Source organism: Emydura macquarii, unplaced genomic scaffold (assembly GCF_026122565.2).
Source record: "Emydura macquarii macquarii isolate MOO-44397 ecotype Brisbane River unplaced genomic scaffold, CSIRO-AGI_Emac_v2 contig_2680, whole genome shotgun sequence".
Classification (NCBI taxonomy): Eukaryota; Metazoa; Chordata; order Testudines; family Chelidae; genus Emydura; species Emydura macquarii.
In genome coordinates, this window is record NW_027132817.1 from 3,898,627 (window position 1) to 3,917,681 (window position 19,055).

General features: G+C 41.1%; 1 long non-coding RNA gene across 1 annotated transcript; it reads left to right on the forward strand.

Annotated features, from left to right (window-relative positions):
* The first annotated feature begins 430 nt into the window (after positions 1-430).
* Positions 431-18,686, forward strand: LOC137164587 (uncharacterized). The gene is made up of 3 exons (XR_010923134.1): positions 431-530; positions 16,135-16,209; positions 18,567-18,686. It is a non-coding gene; the product is annotated as an uncharacterized lncRNA (long non-coding RNA).
* The last annotated feature ends 369 nt before the right edge of the window (positions 18,687-19,055 follow it).

The following is a 19,055-nucleotide window of genomic DNA, read 5'->3' on the forward strand; positions in this document are numbered from 1 at the left end:
TTTCATTTTAACTTTATTAATAGAAATCTATGCAAAAAAACTACAGTAAGACAAGGTGTAGTGGTTATCATTAAAAAGTCAACATTTAGCTGCTGTTGACATGATATACCACAGTTATTTCCTAATTTTGTAGTTTATTTTCTACCTTAGAGGTGCCTTCATTTTAGTGCTGCTCTACGTAAAGATCTAAATCTAAGCATATCTGATCAGATAAACATTTTCAAACCTGTGCTAAATAAGTGGCCTGATTTTCACCCATAACCACAGTAACCATTGACATCAGTAGGAGTTGTGGCTCATTAAGCACCTCTAGAGAAAAAACAACCAAGCTACTGATTTTGGAGCCAACATATAAATGTAAGTGCTGAACTTTAAGGATCTAACCAAAAAACAATATGTAATGGGCCCCATTCTGAGTTTCTTCAGTCTAGGGTTTTCAACAGTCCCTTATTATTTCATCTCTGTACAACAAGCTCAGGAGTTGCTGAGTGCTGTAAAAAAGCAGCAAAAAATACACCTGGCCAATGTAGGTGAGTACTTCTTATTAATAATAATAATAGTAATAATAATGATTAAAATAATGATGACATCAGGAGGAATTGTGGAATGGGGGTACTAAGAAAACAGTCATTTATTTTTGAAATACAATGGTGGCAACTCTAACTCCCACAAAATTGGAATGGAAGGAGCAGAAGTAGTTTGAAGCCATCTTTGCAGATCCTGTATTTTCAGGATAGCAAAGATTACTGACAAATCAAGGAAAACCTGTATGGAAGTTTTGTTGCGGGGAGGGGACAGAGGAGAGAAGATGAAAAAGATCGTTTTCCCTTCAAGAACTCCAGGCCACATTTACAAAGGTATTAACCTGGCTCCAAATTCCTCAATTCAAATGGTGAGTGGTTAAAGGGGAATACAACAGGAGACAGCTCGAGTAAATTAAATAGAAATAAAGATAATGTTTGGACCAAGATTTTCACTTTGTATTTTTAAAACTCAGATACAAAAGGTACTGCAAAATGCCAGGACTGCCTAATGCATTCAGGATCAAAACAATCTACAAAGGCTTATTAGCACTACTAATAAATGAATACAAAAAATAAAACTTTGATTTGATAACTCAAAGTTTCCTGCAACAGATCTGTTTCAAACCATCTGTTTCACGGAAACTTCGAGTTATCTGAGTTATCAAATAGGAAGTCTTGGCATTTTGCAGTACTTTTTGTATTTACATACCCTTTAGTATTGAAGGCAATCAGCACCAAACTAAATTAGTTGAACTGATGGCTAAGTTAAGAGTTTTGATTTAATATATAAAAACCTCTAACACATTCTGTCAAATACCCTTAAATATAAGGTTTTCAGTCTCTGAAATCTTTTAAATTATTAAAATATTTAATCATAAACCTGCAACAGTATCCTTTTAGGAGCTTGGTTCTAGTTTCAGATAAACAGGCACCACTTGTAGAATCAGTGACTGCTTTTGCAAGCACAATGGCTAGTTCTACAAAACTCTCCAAAGATATGTTGCCTCCGGCTGGCCCCAGGAATATAATGAATAAAAGGAGTCTGCAAAGTTTGCTTTTCAGTTAAATGTATTTTATGTCAGATACATCTATAAAGAAACTTCTTGTTCTTTAGCTTCTTTTTACTCAGTAGGTCAGCATTTTATCACCATCATAACACTTCCAGCGTAAGGTACTCTTACCTAGGTTACTGCTACAAAAATTTCTGTTTTATTACTGCTAAGTTCTTTATGCCGGTCTTTATGCACACATTCTTAGGCTATGTCTACGCTGCCGAGTGAAGTCGACTTACTTAAAGTCGACTTTCAGCAGCTGACTTTTAGAAGTCGCAGCAGTGCATACACACTACACTGTTTGCTCAGGTCTCGAGCATCCACACTCACCACACTTATTTTGACTTTCAAAGCAGTGCACTGTGGGTTGCTAAGAGTGTCATAGTCCCATGACGCAACGCTGCTTCTCCCTCCCTCCTTCCTCCAAACAAACAGGAAAACTGTTTCTGTGCTGTTTTTTTACTCCATGCCCTTGCCATTGCTGCGGAGACATGGAGTCAGCTCAACTCTGCACTATTATTGTGAGCGTCACAAATACATCGCGGCTTATCATCAAGTATTTTTGAAGTAGAGCAAGAAGCCGAAGCACAGACAACACCGATGCCATCGAGGCTGCATTGCTACAAGCCATCAAGCACAACAATTCACGATTGCTGCAGGCTTTAATACATCATCTGCAGTCTGTGGAGTGCAGGTTCTGGTCCAGGGAAACAAGCACAGACTTGTGGGACTGCATTGTTATGCAGCTGTGGGATGATGACCAGTGGCTGCAAAACTTCTGTATGCGAAAGGCAACTTTCCTCAAACTGTGCTCAGAGTTGGCCCCGTCCCTGAAGCAAGTGAATACTCGCTTGAGACAAGCTCTGATGGTGGAGAAGAGAGTTGCCATCACTCTCTGGAAGCTGGCAACCCCTGACTGTTACCACTCGGTTTGGAATGAATTTGGAGTTGGTAAATCTACAGTGGGCACCACCGTGATTCAAGTATGCAGGACCATCAATAGACTTCTGCTACGAAGGATAGTGACTTTGGGAAATGTGCAGGACATACTGGACGGGTTTGCCACGATGGGATTCTCAAACTGCAGGGGGAAGGGGGGGCAATTGATGGTATGCACATCCCTATCTTAGTGCCTTCCCACCTAGCAACCGAGTACATAAACTGCAAGGGTTCCTTTTCCATGGTCCTGCAGGGCCTTGTGGATCACAGGGGTTGTTTCACTGATATCTATGTGGGGTGATCTGGCAAGGTGCATGACGCATGCGTATTTCGTAATTTGGGGCTGTTTTCTAATATGCAGGTGGGCATTTTTTTCCCCGACCAAAAAATTCACATCGGGGGTGTGGAAATGCCCATAGTGATCCTGGGGGATCCTGCTTACCCCTTGCTCCCGTGACTAATGAAGCTGTACACCAGGCACCTTGACAGCAACAAGGAGTGTTTTAATAAGAGGTTAAACAGTTGCAGAATGGTTGTAGAATGTGCCTTTGGGCGTTTAAAGGGTAGATGGAGGAGTCTCCTCACTAGGCTGGACATAAGTGAGAAGAACTTCCCTTCAGTGATATCTGCGTGCTGTGTCCTACATAATCTGTGTGAAGCATAGGGGGAGAGGTTCCAACAGGGTTGGGCTGTGGAGGCAGAAAGACTGGACGCCAGTTATGAGTAGCCGGATGCCAACACTAAGCTGAGAGCTAACCGCGGAGCGCTTTGCATTAGGGAAGCTTTGAAAACCAGGTTCTGCAATGAGATGCAGGATTGATTTCTGTTCCTGTATGCTGTTTGCCTTTGGTGAACGTCCCCCCCCAACTGATATCTGTACCCTCCAAATCCCTCCAGAACAAGATATGATTTAATAAAGAAACGTGTTGAAATGATGCAAACTTATATTTATGAACATTCAGTCATGGGGAAGGGGGAGAGTGTCCATTCACTGTCTCAAAGGGTAGGGTGGAAGCTTGCTGACCAGCTGTCAGTGTGTCTGCCGCTGCTTTCTGCTCGCCTCCATTGGGGTGGAGGTGAGCACATACTGCAGCCTGGCCAATGTCCTCTGAGACCTCTTGGGGGCTGGGGAGGGAGAGGGAAGCAAATCCCGTGGCTGAGGAGCATTATGGAGGGGCTGCAGTGGGACTCTGTCCTGCCTCCACTCCTCCTGAAGGTCCACAAGATGCCAGAGCATGTCTGCCTGGTCCTGCATGATTCACAGCATCTCTTGAGTGGTACTGCAATCATGTTCCATCATTTCTCTGCGACTCTCCCTTTCCATGTCCATATTCTGGGACAAGGTCAGCCGCCACACTCTGAGCTCTGTCTCTGTGGCCACTGAGGCATTCATGATCTCGCCAAACATATCATCTCTGGCTTTTTCTTTCCTCTTTCTACTCTGCGATAGTCTTTCCGCAGCATTTCTTGAGGGTGGGGCCAAGGCCGAGGTGTCTACAGAATGAAAAAAAATTCACAAGGTAGCCATTGTTAGCAGAGTGAAGAAAATGATACAACTGCTACAATGTAGACAATACTCCCCATGCAGTGCACAGGGCAAACACAGGCCCACATTCCATTCCTGACATCCCAGAGGGGTCTGTTCGCTGTGCCCTTACATAGCGGCTCTGCGGACAGCATGGGGGGGGGGGATATAGTCTCTGCTTAAACCAAATAAAAGTAATTACTGTGACTTGGTAGGACACTGCAGTGGGGAATACAAAGGCACAGGGCATCTGCTGTATAGCTCTGGTATTTTAAACATGCGCCGTCTTCCCTAGGTGACCATGAGAGATATGAGTCCCCTGAGGGTCATGCACGAGGAAAGGAAAGATTTGCTGGACGCAGCGGGGTACCAGCAGTATTCCATCATGATGCAGGCTCCCTTGATTGCAGCAAAGTATCCTACCGTGGAGGGAGGAACAAGGCAGCCCTCCCCAGAAAACTTTTGCAAAGGATAACAGATTACCTACATGAAAGTTTCTGTGAGATATCAACTGATGATTATCGGAGCATATCTCATCACAGAAATAAACTGTTCCCCGGGTAACCCCCCACTACAGTCACTGAAACGCCTGAAATCCCCCCCTCCCCCCAATCCAATGTAAAAGGACAGAACTGCTAAGAAGAAAAAAAACTCACCAGATGTGCCTTCCCCGGGATCATTAGTGCTGTCCTGTGTGCAGCTGAACTGCTCTGGGGTCAGGAATATGTCCTGACTCTCAGGGAGAATGGACACCCTGCTCTCATGCACCCTACTCTCCTCAGCCTCCTCCTCCTCCTTGTCCACGGATTCCTCATAATTGTACATAGACTGTGACCTAGCAGAGGTATCAATGCTGTGGGGCGGCACTGTGGTGGGATCACCACCAAGAATTGCATGCACCTCATCGTAGAAGCAGCATATTTTGGGTGAGGAGCCAGAACAGCTGTTAGCTTCCCTGGCTTTCTGATACGACTGACGCAGCTTCTTGATCTTCACGTGGCACTGCTGCACGTCCCTCTTGTGTCCCTTCTCCAGCATGCCCTGGGATATCTTCCCATAAATGTCCAGATTCCTTTTGCTGGCTCTGAGCTGAGCCAGAACGGACTCCTCGCCCCACAGACCAATGAGGTCTAAGACCTCTGGTCGACTCCATGCTGGAGTGCGTTTTGGCTTTGCAGTAGCCATGCAGAGAACAGTGACAAAGCTCTCTCCATGCTGGCAGCACAGGAAATGAAAATTCAAATCTTCCTGGGCCTTGAGGGGAGGGGCCATTTCCGGGTAGCGTGACCACAGAGCAGCACAGCGCGAATGCCCAGAGCGGTCACAAAGGGCCTTTGTGGGATACCTCCTGGAGGCAAATAAAGTCAATTTAAGTGAAGTTGTGTGTCTACACTGACACTAAATTGAATTAAAAAATTTGAATAAGGCGCTACACCACTTGCAGAGGTGGTCTTATTAAGTCGACTTTTGCCATGACTTAAGTCGACTTAACAGTAGTGACAGCGGAGACGCAGGTGTTCGGAGATTACGTCGACCTCCATCGCCCGTGTAGATCAGGCCTAAATTATGTAAGCAAATGCACAACACATCAACTACCTGCTTGTGATTAACTCAGTTGATTCCCCTTTCTTTGCTAAAATTATCTCTAAAGATCCACTTCTACCATAACACCTAGTAGAAAGCAGCTGACTAATGAGGGCAAAGTTTAGAAGTAATAGGTGATTGTTATGTTTCCTAACAGTAAAAAAAAAACACATACTCAGGTTGTGTTAACAGATATTGACCAATCACCACCTTGATCACCTTATCTATTTATACCATCTCTCATACTCCATTTGTCTGTTTATTTCATCTCTTTTACATTAAGAGTACTTTGGGGGCAGGAGAGTTATCTTTTATGCTTGTGGAGTTGTAAGTGGGGGCTGTGGCACAGTCTGGTTCTGTAGTCATGCACCCACATTTCACTCAGGGTTCAGAAATGGCTTAACCAATACTGTCCTGCTCCCAGGGTCTAATTTATTTCATTTAATCAATGCCCCCCTCCAAAGAGCTCCCTGTTAAATTCAGAGATCTTCCCAATCATTATGGCTGAGGGAATTTCATGACACATTTCTCCATCCTGGGACAGCAAGCCCTCCACTCCTCTTGTTGACCATTAATTCACTCCAGCTGTTGCCTCCACTGATCACACCAGCTGGCCCCTTTTACCTCAGTCCTTTCGCCCTGGGAGAACTCAGCAGGCAGCAACATTCCCTAGCTGAGTTCTCAGAGAATCTCTCTTGTTAAGGGGGTAGGCCTTCTCCAAGCTGTTTGCTTGTTTTATTCTCCTTTGACTCTCTGGGGGTTTCTCTTATCTCCAAACCTGGACTGATTTCACCACATGACCTAGCTGTTGTGTGCCTACACTATTTTCCCCACTGAGGTGCACATGTGGGGCTGGACTCATGACCTCTTAAAGGACTAGTCACCCTATGACAATAGAGTGTAGTACCGTTGTCCATTTTTTACCCAAAATGCAGGGTCCTGCAGATTGTTTCAGTTAGGAAGAGAAATTGATGATGAGTCAGGAACTGATTTAATGTAGTCCTGTTTATTTACAAAGAATCTGCACAAAGTCATGGGGTTGTTCAGTGCTGGAGTACACCAGACCCTTAAGGTGCCAGTTATCCTTCTACTGCACTTTTTCATGGACTCACCCTTGATTCATTTCTTTTGAAGTTGTTCTTGCTTACTTGAGAAGTAAGACCTGTACTACCCTCAGATCGTGTTACCTTCTCTCCCATAGAGTGTCTCAAATCCTCCTGCCCTACCCTGTTCTTTCTTTTCCTACTCACTCCCTTTGTTCCTCTGGTAACTTTATACACTAAGGGACAGATTTTAAAGGTACTTAGGCATCTCGAGGTAGTGATATATACCTTACAAACATTGATTTAAATGAAACTGAGCTGCTTAGATTCTTTTGAATATCCCACAAGGTGGGTAGCTGCACTTTCAGGCACCTAAAAACCTTTATAAATCTTCCCTTTGAGTTCTATTCCTGCAAAGATTTAGGCCTGTGTTTAAGTTTACTCAGGTGACTAAAATCAATGGGACTGCTCATGTGTATGTTAAGCATGTGTATGACCCATTGCTGGATCAGGACCCTAGTCATATCGTTGGGGGAAATGTAATTTACTGTAATTACAGTTTGGGTACAATAGAAGTCTGTTCTTACATGCAAAGAAAAAACAGCGAATTATTTCTCTCTTTTAATATTATATAGAATGCTTTAAAGTACACAAACGTTCAACTGAACTAAATAGAAAGTTTTAATTGCATAAAGAAATAAATATTCCATTTTTTTTATATTTTAATTTTTATAAATCAATATTTATTTTGATAAAAATTCAGGAAGGCAATACCATGAAATGTAGTTCATTTATTATTCCCAAGCCAGTTACAGCCTTTCAAATGACTAAGTATTTTCTAGGGAATAATTTCTCCAGAGTTGGCAGTTAATTTGGGACTTAATTTTCTCTCTTTTCTGGTGTTTGCCCTGAGCATATTTGGAGATCCCTAGCTGCAGCCACACATTGATGACACGTTTGCAAATGGAATAAAAAGACTAAAAGTGGGTCTACACTTACAGCTTACTGAATGCCCAGCCAGCACAAATATAAATAGCAGTGTAGATGGCAAGGCACTGTTTAGGTGAGTAGAGCAGAGCAGAGTAGAGTACAGTACCCTACATACATATATACCCTACACAGCTCTCTGCACACCACCACAGTGACTCCCATATCTACGTGGCTATTTTTAGCAGTGTGGTGTCCCTCTGCAGTGAAAGTCTCTGGCAGCAGGGAAGGGTTCTGGCAGTGGAGTGCTGCTGGAGCCTTTCACTGCTATGTGTAGCTACACACAGTGAGTGTGGATGCAGCCTTGCTTTGCATTGTGGCATGTAGCCACCTGTACCCTACACATGGCTGCAGTTGTGGACAAGTGTAGGCAAGGTCTAAAAGCCACATTCTTTTCTGCCCTGGCACCAGACAGAAAGAGAGAGAAAGCAGCTTACACGTCCCTTGTTCAAGGTCTGTGGGGACTAGTGTGGTCCATGGCATACCCCTGTTTCAGAGGCTCCTATGAGGATTCAATAGCTTCAACAGCCTTCTAGCCCACCTCCACCCTGCCTAATTCCCAGAACATCCCATTTGCTTGGACCTGCTGTGCAGGCAGCAGTAGCTCTGTGCCAGTATGAGTTCTCTCTTCACCAGGAGTATTACATCTGCCCTGTGGCCCCTTTGTACCAAATAGGTCCCAGAGCAACACTGAATAGGGCTCAAGCTCCCTACAATGGCAGAAGGAAAGTCAGAAAAAGAGCTCAGTGTGAACAGTAAACTCTTCTGACCTTGTGAGCAGGGATGAGGCATATCAACCACCGGCCTGTGGAGGTGACTTCACAATCAACTGTTATCGTCAGACAGATGAGGAGAGTGCAGTTGCCTCTGCAGGTGCTAGCTGAAACCTCTCATTTCTATTTACCAGGTCATCAGAGCTTATCAAACCCATTCTTCTTTGTAGCAAAGAGCTTCTTAGCATGTCTCAGAAAGGAAAAAGACCACATATCCAACAAGAGGACAGAGAAAAGATTGCAGTATTTTACTTGCAATATATTTTTTCCTTTAGGTCCCAGAATCACAAAGATCTTTAGCACGTGTTTAAAAATAAGCACTAAGAATGTGATGAAGTGCATTGCTGACTTGGAGCCTAGACCACTGATCACCTTCATAGACAGGAAGCTGAAATGGCAATTTAGGAATATGGTGGCATCTTGCCTTTTCCGATTTTCATCACTACTATAAAAAAACTACAAAGATTCTATGGCCAAAAAGGACCGTTGTGCTCATCTAGTCTAAGCGCCTATGTAACACAGGCCATAGAACTTCACCGAAGTAATTCCTGGAGCATAGCTTTTAGAAAACATCCAATCTTGATTGATGGAGAATCCCACAATGACTCTTGGTAAATTATTCCAATGGTTAATTACTCTCATTGTTAAAATTTACACTTTATTTCCAGTCTAAATTTGTCTAGATCCAACTTCCAGATATTGGATTGTGTTATACTTTTCTCTGCTAAATCGAAGAACCCATTATAAATAGTTATTTCCCATGTACATACTTATAGACTGTAATCAAGTCACCCCTTGACCTTCTCTTTGTTAAGCTAAATAGAGTCAAAGAGCTCAATCTATCACTGTAAGACATGTTTTCTAATCTTTTAATCATTCTTGTGGCTCTTCTCTGAAACCCCTCCAATTTATCAATATTCTTCTTGAATTGTGAACACCAGAACTGGATATAATATTCCAGCAGTGGTGTGGTTGCACCTGTGCCAAATACACAGGTAAAATAACCTTTTTACTCTTATTCAAGATTCCCCTGTTAATACAACCCAGGATCCCATTAACTCTTCTGGCCACAGAGTCAAACTGGGAGCTCATGTTCAGCTGATTATCCAATACAACCCCCAAATCTTTTTCAGAATCACTGCTTTGCAGGATAGATTGCCCCAGCCTGTAATGGCCTACGTTCTTTATTTCTAGAGATATACATTTAACCATATTAAAATGCATGTTGTTTGCTTGAGCCCAGTTCACCAGCAATCCAGATTGCTGTGTGTCCAAGCTCTGTCCTCCTCACTATTTACCACTTCCCCAATTTTTGGGTCATCTGTAACTTTGTCAGTGATGCTTTCAGGTTTTCCTTCTAAGTCATTGATAAAAGTATTAAATAGCACAGGGCCAAGAACTGCTCCCTGTAGGACCCCATTGGAAACATAGCCACTTGATGATAGATCCCCCATTTACAGTTTACATTTTGAGAGCTATCAGACAGTTTTTAGTCCATTTAATGTGTGCTATATTAATTTTTATATCACTCTAGTTTTTTAATCAAAATGTCATGCCAAATCAAATCAAAAGCCTTAAAGAAGTCTAAGTATATTACATCAACACTATTATCTATATCAACTAGACTTGTAATATTATCAAAAAAGTATAAAGTTAATTTGACACAATCTATTTTCCATAAACCTGTGTTGATTTGCATGAATTACATTACCTTCCTTTAATTATTTATTAATTGAGTCCTGTATTGGCCACTCCATTATCTTTGCCCAGGACTGATGTCACGCTGACAGACCTATAAATACCAGATTCATCCTGGTTAACCTTTTAAAAACTTGGCATAACAACATTAACTTTCCCCCAGTCTTCTGGAACTTCTGCAGTGCTCAAGGCTAATTGAAAATCAGCATAAATGGACCTCCTAAAACATCTCTTTTAAAACTTTTGGATGCAAGTCAGCTGGACCTGCTGATGTAAGTATTTGCATATTTACTCCAGTATTTGAAATGGCATTTTGATTTCACTCTGATGTAGGACTCAGGGCCTTAATCTGCCCTCATTTAGGCTGGTATAAATTTAGGGTAACTCAACTGAAGCCAATGGAACTAAAAAAGTATAAAACCGGTTTAAGTGAAAAGATAATTAGACTCTCAGGATCTACAATGAGTCTGGGGATCACTTCAGGTATAAGTGCTCAAATATTATGGAGATGGGGGCACTATTTAAACAGACAGAGTGCATAGATTAGGATTAGTTCAGGAATGAAATCATAGGAAATCAGCAGAGAGTATTGGGCTAGTTAAGATTTAGATCAGGCTTGTTGGTACCAGAGAAATAGGAGCAGGATAGACAGCAAATAAGACTCGATGGCAGCAGGAAAAGGTTGGGATTAGATCAGAGTTTGGTTCAGGAAACCTTGATTCAGTCTTGTTCCTTTCCAAACAGGAAATCCACGTTCAAGACAGCACAACAAGGAACACTTTGTTGGCCAGATTACAATCATGTTTTCATTAGCAAACTTTTAAAAACAAAGAATTAAGATTGAAAGAAACTCATCTGAGTTTTACTAAACTTCTCAGAAAATCTCTACCCTGACATATACAATTTCAGGAAGATCACCTTTTTGAAAGAAGGGAAATAGAGGGTGTTGAAAAATCAGGCTTATAATGGAAAGTTAGCTTCAGCTGTAACTTAAGAAGTCACTATTGTCACTTCATAACAAACTTTGTGGTTTATTTGACTTGTAATTAGGCTTTAAAATTAATCTCACAGTAAGAAGAATTGAGGGTCACATCTTTGATGCTATGACATTGTTTCAGGCTGTTTGACTACAGTCTGCGGACAGCTATATTTAGGACTAAATCCTGTAAAAAAACACACACGACCCTTTAATCATGAGACTAGTCCCATGAAATAAAGTGTTTGCAAGATCAGGCCCTTCTCTTCTTACAGGTCTGTAATGTGTTGCATTTTTAACAGTCTATAAATAAAATTAAATCAGCAATAATAAAGCACTATGCAGTGTTTAACATAGTAAAGTGCAATCTCCACAACCAGAAGTAGTTGAAATATTTTTTAAATGGACTGTTTTAGTTGTAGAATAAACAACAGAATCTGTGAGTAAAAACCAATCAAATGTTTCTTCCCACATGACTGGAATATAAATGATCAATGTTGACAAAATAAAGTAACTTTACTAACTATTGGCCTAGGCCTGCAAAATAAATCTAAGTAAAAACAATAGGAAAACTGAAGGAAAAAAAACCCCTCATCTCCCACAAGAGGCTATTTTAACATCTGCAAGTTTTGAGTGCTTAGATTCTGTTATCTCCTTCTTAGTTCTCTTGTAATGGTGTTCTGATTACTCATTCAGTGTTTTATTTATATATTTTTAAAATTATTAAATATTTTTCCTCATAGTTTGGGGCATCTGTATATAATGTAACAAAAATGCATACAAATCTGCCTCTTTCAAAATGCATAAATAAAATAGCTCACTGCCAACCACCCACATCAGACCAATACCTGTGAAAAAGAGAGACTGAAATCCTTCCCCAGCTGAGCTGGCTTCAGTGGGAGCAAATAAATTATTTTTGTACAAAATGCTAATAGGCTAGATGCTGGTCAATGCTCAAATAGGCCTTCTCGGTAATTACTGTATCACAGCTTTAGATGTTTGACAGAATCTTGGCTCTGGTTTCTTCTACAATCTAAAACAAAAAAAAAATATGAACCTGCCATTGTAGTAGCTAATCATCATACTTACATCTTCAGGACCAGAGAAGGCTGAACTCTATTAGTTTAAAAACACTAAAACTGATACAAATTACTCAACACTTTTGGCATCCCAAGTTGACTCTGTTGCATATATCTCACCAGCACAAGAAGTGAAGTATACACTCTGCGATGCTGAAGGCATTGCTGGTATTATTCAACTTGAGGAATGATGCACATTTTCCATAGCAAATATAGTCTTGTATTCATCACACAATACTTAGATCTGCACTTTGGGTCTCAGGAACTGACCATTTCTTTGCCCAGAGAATATAAGAGTGTCTGCAAATACAGATATAATGCTTATTACTATTTATTATTTGTACGTGGGAACAATGAGATGTTATTGGTCAGCATGATAGGCAATGTCTCAAGCACACCAGTGATATAACTCTTATGTTTATGTAGGCCTCATGGCAAAGGAAAATTTTAAGGAGAGACTTGCAGATGGATAGTGTGGTAGCTTTGTGAATGTTTTCAGGGAGCTCTTCTCCAAACATGAGGGGCAGCTGGTGAGAAAGCATGAAGGTGTTTGATTGTTAGCAAGGAGTGAAGGAAGCTGGCATTGCAGGCTGATTGGAGGCAGGAGATGATATTTTAACAAGTGAATGGGAGATAGGTCATGAAGTGCTTTGAAAGTGACAACAAACAGTTTATGTTTGATGCACTAGGGAAACGGAAGCCAGTGGAGATGTGCAGAAAAAGTGGAGACATGGTCAAAGCAGTGCACTACAAATTATCATCTTTGCAACAGCATTCTGAATGGGCATGATTGTATTTCTCAAGAGCAGAGAGACGATGTTGCAGTAATTGAGACACAAGATGAGGAGATCCTGGATGAGAGTTTTTGCTGTACAGATGTATAGGAATGGCCACACCTTAGAAACGTTATATAGAAAGAATCTTGCAATTTCTGACATAGCCTGGACGTGAAGCCTAGAGATGGATGTCTAAAATGAAGTTGATGCCCAGATTATAGTCCTGAGTGACAAGAAGGAATGTGGTGTTGTCCACTGTGATCAAGAAAGAAGGAGGGGAGAGGGCTTGGAAGAAAGATTAAGAGTTCTCTTTCAACCAGGTTGAGGTTGAGCTGATGGCTAGACATCCACGAGATGACAGAGAGACTGGCTGAGATTTTAATTTGGAAAGAATCTAAAACGGGTCTGGAGGAAAGAGGCAGATCTGTGACTCATCAGCATGGAGGTGGAAGTTGAACTTTAACATGATTTTCATTTCCCTTTTTCCCCCCCTCAGGGAAAAAAACAAACAGAATTGTAGCCCTCAAAGGTCCCATTTTTCTTTTTAATCTTTCTAACATCTGCTAATTTTCATTGGGATGTTGTTTTACAATGAGGATTATCTACTTCAAGTAGATCACAAAAGATCACGTCTAGTAATCTGAAAAATCAATACAGGCTCTTGGTATTTTTTTTTCAAAGGCATCCTCTCACTTTTCCCCTTTGTACTTCCTTCTGCAACTAGCCTGCTACTGTGCTTATGGCAAAATTCTTCCCTGTGTAGAGGGCCAGCAAAAGGTCAGTGCCCTGCCTCAGCTCCTTTTGAGAGTTTAAGTCATGCATAAACCTTAAGTTGGCGCTCTGCACAGGGGAGAATTTCATCCTTGGTGTGCAAGTTGCTTTTTCTCCTATTTTGGGAAACGTAACAGATGTGCTACATGGTATGTTACTCTTCAAGGTTAGCTTTAGCTTGCCAAATGCATATAATCAAAAGATTGCTCACACATACAGTGTCTAGAAGTAACTAATTTGGGATAGCTTCTGCTTTTTTCATGGGACTGAGAATCTCAAATTACAAGAGCTTCCTAATGCTAATGGGAAAATAAAGTTTTGAATAAAGACATTTTAAAGGCATCTGATTCCAAACATGCATCAAACTACAATCTCAGTTGCTGATGGAAGAGGTCTTTCTTTGGCCAAGCCCTAATCTTGCCCCCCCTCACTTAATAGATCAGTGTTCTTTAACAATAAAAAGGTACAACACAGATCAAAGCTCATCCCAATTGTACCAACAGATACGGCCCAAGATAAACTTGCCCCACTCCATTAACACAGGCATAGCACAAACATTTGAAAGGTTTGACTCATAACAAATAGATTTCTCTGAATCTTGTTCCATCCCGCAGGACATCAGATTGGCCAGGCACTTAAAGTTATAGCTGGGCAAAGCCATATATTTTCATACTATGACATTTGACAAAAGTAAATATTTTGCATGAATTGTTGAACCCACAGTCCCTTGTCCAGAATAAAAAATAAAATAAAAAAAATCAGCGAGGCCTGATCCTGGTTGAGGTTTTAAAAAAAAATAAGACCCCACTGTGAACATTCTTTCTACTTCTATCCATTGCTCCCCCTTCCGCTTCTAGCTTTGTACTCATGTATCTCTGATTCTCGGGTTGCCTAATAGAAGGATCCTGCCAGTGAGGGGTTTGTCTGGAGATTCTAGGTTGGAGGAGTTCAACATTATGCAATACAATTACAATCAGCCAAAATACTAAAAACTTTATTCAGTGCAGTGATATGTGAGCTAGTCCTCATTTAAGGCCTCACGCTGCAAAGAAATCGACAGACCTGGACACTTATGCCTACATGACATCCCATTGACTTCAGAGTGATTCTGGGTGCACAGGACATCCACCTGTGAACACTCCATGCAAGATCAGGCCCTTATGTTGTTCATTGAGATGTAAAGAGATTTGTCTGATAATTTTTTTTCCGCCCTAAAATATGGAACTGGTGAAAATCCAACCATAAATATTTATGAGTCACTTGTTACTGTGACATTTAAGTAGACAATGAGTTTTCATGCACTTATTCAAGATCAGAATTTGGCATTCGTATTTTATTTTGTGTGCCAGCATTTTCTCTCTGGAATTAATCTATGGGGACCTGACTGGTGATAAGGTAAATCCTGTATTAATCCATGTGTTTCAGATCTATCTATGGAGTTTCTGAAACTTTGCAAGTTTGATTTTGGTATACAGAGTCAGTTTTATAAAAGTGGCAAAGGTTGAAAAAGATTGATGAAAGACTTGTCCATTTGATTAGAAATTCCTGGCACCTAATGGTCTTTAAAAAGGTATATTAAAGATGAAACACTTTAAAAACCACATCATTCATTAACTTTACAACACAGTTTGACACTCCTGATGTGGGATACATGGGTGTGAAATAGAAAGGAATTTAATAACAGGCCAAGGAGAAAAGCAAGAGAATTGCAGCCTTTCCCTATTTATCACTGAAATTGCTGTTGCTTCCTTTTTGAATCTTCCCTTTTCTCCTGGTTGCACAGAAAGCATGTGCATCTATGGGATTGTTCTCGTCTCAGTTATTCCTCTCTTCTGTCCATCTTGCTGGTAGTCATAGCTACAGTGTCCTCAGCTTTCCTCATCTTCGAGGGGTTTACAAAGATTTCTTAGCCTTCTCTTGCAATGGTGCTTCACAACGCCAGCTCTTCTCAGACTTAGGTTAAGAAATGCAATGACGGTGAAGGGACTGTTTGTCCCAACAGGGTTTGCTGTGCTGTGACTGACAGAATCCCCAGAGCAAGAGTCGAGCAGTTACCTTTTCCTCTCCACCACAGTACTGGTTCCTTTCCTCTCTTCTCCTTTAAATAACATTTTGGCCTTCTCTTAAGTTAGCCTCAGAATGATTTTTTTAATAGCTCTTTTACAGTAATTCAAACCAGACAGGCTAGGAACTGAAACATCTTCACCACGCTTGCCTTACAACCCATCTGTCTCAGCCCTGCCTCTACCCAAGAGGTTTGAACTATAGTGAGTAAAGGGATAGAGCTAGCACAGGAGATGTGCTCCCTCTAGGAGAATGAGGAAGCATAGTACACGTCCTGGCTTCTTCACAGCATTTGTTATGTCTTGACACAGGATTACTAACCAGTTCTGCTCTTCCCTACCAGTAATGAGATGTGGAACCAGAGTCAGCTGCCTTGAGGGTGGAAAGAACCCTGTACGCAGTTCCAGCTGAGAACCAGGTATGTCCTCTGGAAAGGGAAGAGGGACAAGCACTGGGAAGGAAGATGCATTGTAAGTTACCCTGTCTTATGGGTTAGCCATAGTTCGGTGCAGGACAATGGGGCAATTTGGAACTACCTATGGGAACATGGACATTACCTCCTTTGGCTCAGCACATTGCACAGCCACATCATATTATGGATCTGTTCCCCCTGAACTACACCCTTACACAATTTTTTTCCACCTTGCCTTTCGAGCCAAATCCTGTCCCACAGAAGTCAGTGATAAAACTTTCAATGACTTCAGGGGGAGCAGGATTGGGCTCTTCATGCAGATTTTCATGAGTACAGGCTGAATCGGCAAGGTTCTACTGTTTTATTTTATTTTTATTCATTCAGACATGGATGCTGGGCTTATAGCCATGGCATCTAAGTATCTTACATTTCATTTCAAAACAAGGAACATATTACCTGAGTCATCTCTGACTGGCGACTCAGTATTGCTGCCCTATTATTTGCATAAAGTCTCCCATGTCTCGAAGGTAACTAACTAATAAAACACTCACATAAATTATTTATAGCTTTATCAGAGTAACAGAGAGCACAAAGAGATTTAAAAATGCTTTCTTCATGATCTTTTTCAACACACTAGCATTATGATGTATTTGTCCTTCCTCTTATTCACTGTACAGTTTCCAGCCATCCTAGTAAATTAAGTGATCAGTTTTTCCCTTGCACTCACAGACTGATTTCAGGTATTAGCTGGCTTAACATATACACAGCTGCCATAAACTATTTATAATATATATAGCACAAAATCAACTCCCTATGTCAAATGTATGGCTGCTTATCTACAGCTGATAAAATGACTGCAAACATACAGAAGCTCAACTTGAATGGATACCTGCAGCACTCTAGTGGCCATTCTTCATAAATTCAGTGTCAGACGTTAGAGATTAAATTGGACAGTAAAGAGATTTAAAAAAACAAAACCAAATGGCCACAGCAATGGGTGAAGGATCTGAAAATGAGCAATATCAGACAGTGCACACTGATTAAATTTATTCAAGCAAATATTTTAATTTAACCGAATTCTTGCTCTACACTACAAATATAACTAAAGTAGTTTGGAGCTGAATGCATTTTATTTTGCAGTTATTTTATCTCTTGATGCACTAGTTCAACAGTTCAGGACAACTTAATTACTGTGAGCTTTACATACAGTCATTTGGCTAAAGGAAATGAGAGTTATGAGGTGAATCACAGGCAATAAAAATAGACCTAATAGGTAAAAGACCTAATAGGTAATCTAGTCCATTCTTGTACCAAAGGAGGGTTGTTCTTTTTTACAATGTATTTTCTAGCATTTTGTTATGTCTGCTTTTACGTGTCTAAAATAATGGAGCTTCCATCACTCCCTTTGGGAGACTATTACAAAATCAAATTGCTCCAAAAGCATTTTGGATTTTTCTATTAATATTCAGCCTATATTTTTCTTTGTTTAATTTCATTCAATTTATAACTGGCACCACAAAATCTCCAAACATAAAATCACGGAAGTACTTTTATACAAGGAAACATATCTGTAAAGGTGACATTGTACCATTCCACATCACAGTCTCTTCCTATCTACATCATCTTTGTGCACCTGTCACAGCAGCATCCGAGCACCATTGCTCCTGGATTATTGGCTGATCCTCCATCATTTGGATCGTATTTCCATGTGTTATTGCAGGTGGAATATATCTAAGGGAAGGAAAGATGTATCTAGCTGTGGAAAGATGTATGTCTTGATTTTGAACTGGAAGAGGCATCAGGACTGGTTTACACTGGCGGCGGCACTCAACAGGAGATACACAAGCTCTATAATGTAGCTTGCATATCTCCTGTCAACGTACTTACATTGACATACCGTGGTGTCTTCATGGCGCTGCATCAACGGGCGATGCTTTCCCGTCAACGCAGCCTTACTCCTTTCAGGGAGGTGGACTAATGGTGTGGACCAGAGAGCCCATTTCCCATCAATTTCCCTGCATGACCCACTCAATCGATCATGCTTCATCGATTGCTGCAGAGCCCACAGTGTAGACATACCCTCAGATTCCAAAGGAATAGGCATGGTGCAGGAACCTAGATAGAATCAAATGAGACGACAGGACACAAATTCATTCATTCATTCAATGGAAGGAAAGTTTTCAGCACCCAAGGGTTTCACCCTGTGTGCTAAAGATTTTATTAATTATAGGATGTATGGTGTGTTTGGAAAGAACAGCTGCTCTTTGAAGATGAGGTCCAGTACCACAGAGCTGATCTGCAATTCAATGGGGAGCCAGTGTGGTTTGTGGAATACTTTTATGATATGCTCTCATCTATTCCAGGAGAAAAGTTGCTGCTTGTTGGACCAGCTGGCACTTCCACATGAGCTTCACAAAATGTCTGTTTGAATAAATGCAGTAGTGATGCCTCAAGGAGACACACACCGTTACAGGAAGATTTGTGTCCAGGAAGAGAATAGACAGCCTCCTTGCTATGAAAAAAAAACTTTGGGGGCAGGTAGGGAGGAATCACTTCTGGCCACTATTGCTATTTGATTGTACAGTGGTATAGAGGAGTCAAGTAGAACTCTGAGACTGTCCACCATTTTAACAATCCAAAGTCAGGTGCCTTCCAAGGGATCAGTGCTTCTCTATTCCCGCTCTACCCGGGTCACATCAATCTTTCCTGCATTTAGCCTGAGCCAGCTGTTTTTTCATCCAAGTATTTATTCCTTTCAGACACCTTAATGGCCAGATGACACCACTTCCTGATTCTGAAGAAAAATGAATGTTGTTAAAAATAACCAAACAGATTATCCCGGGATGGGTTGG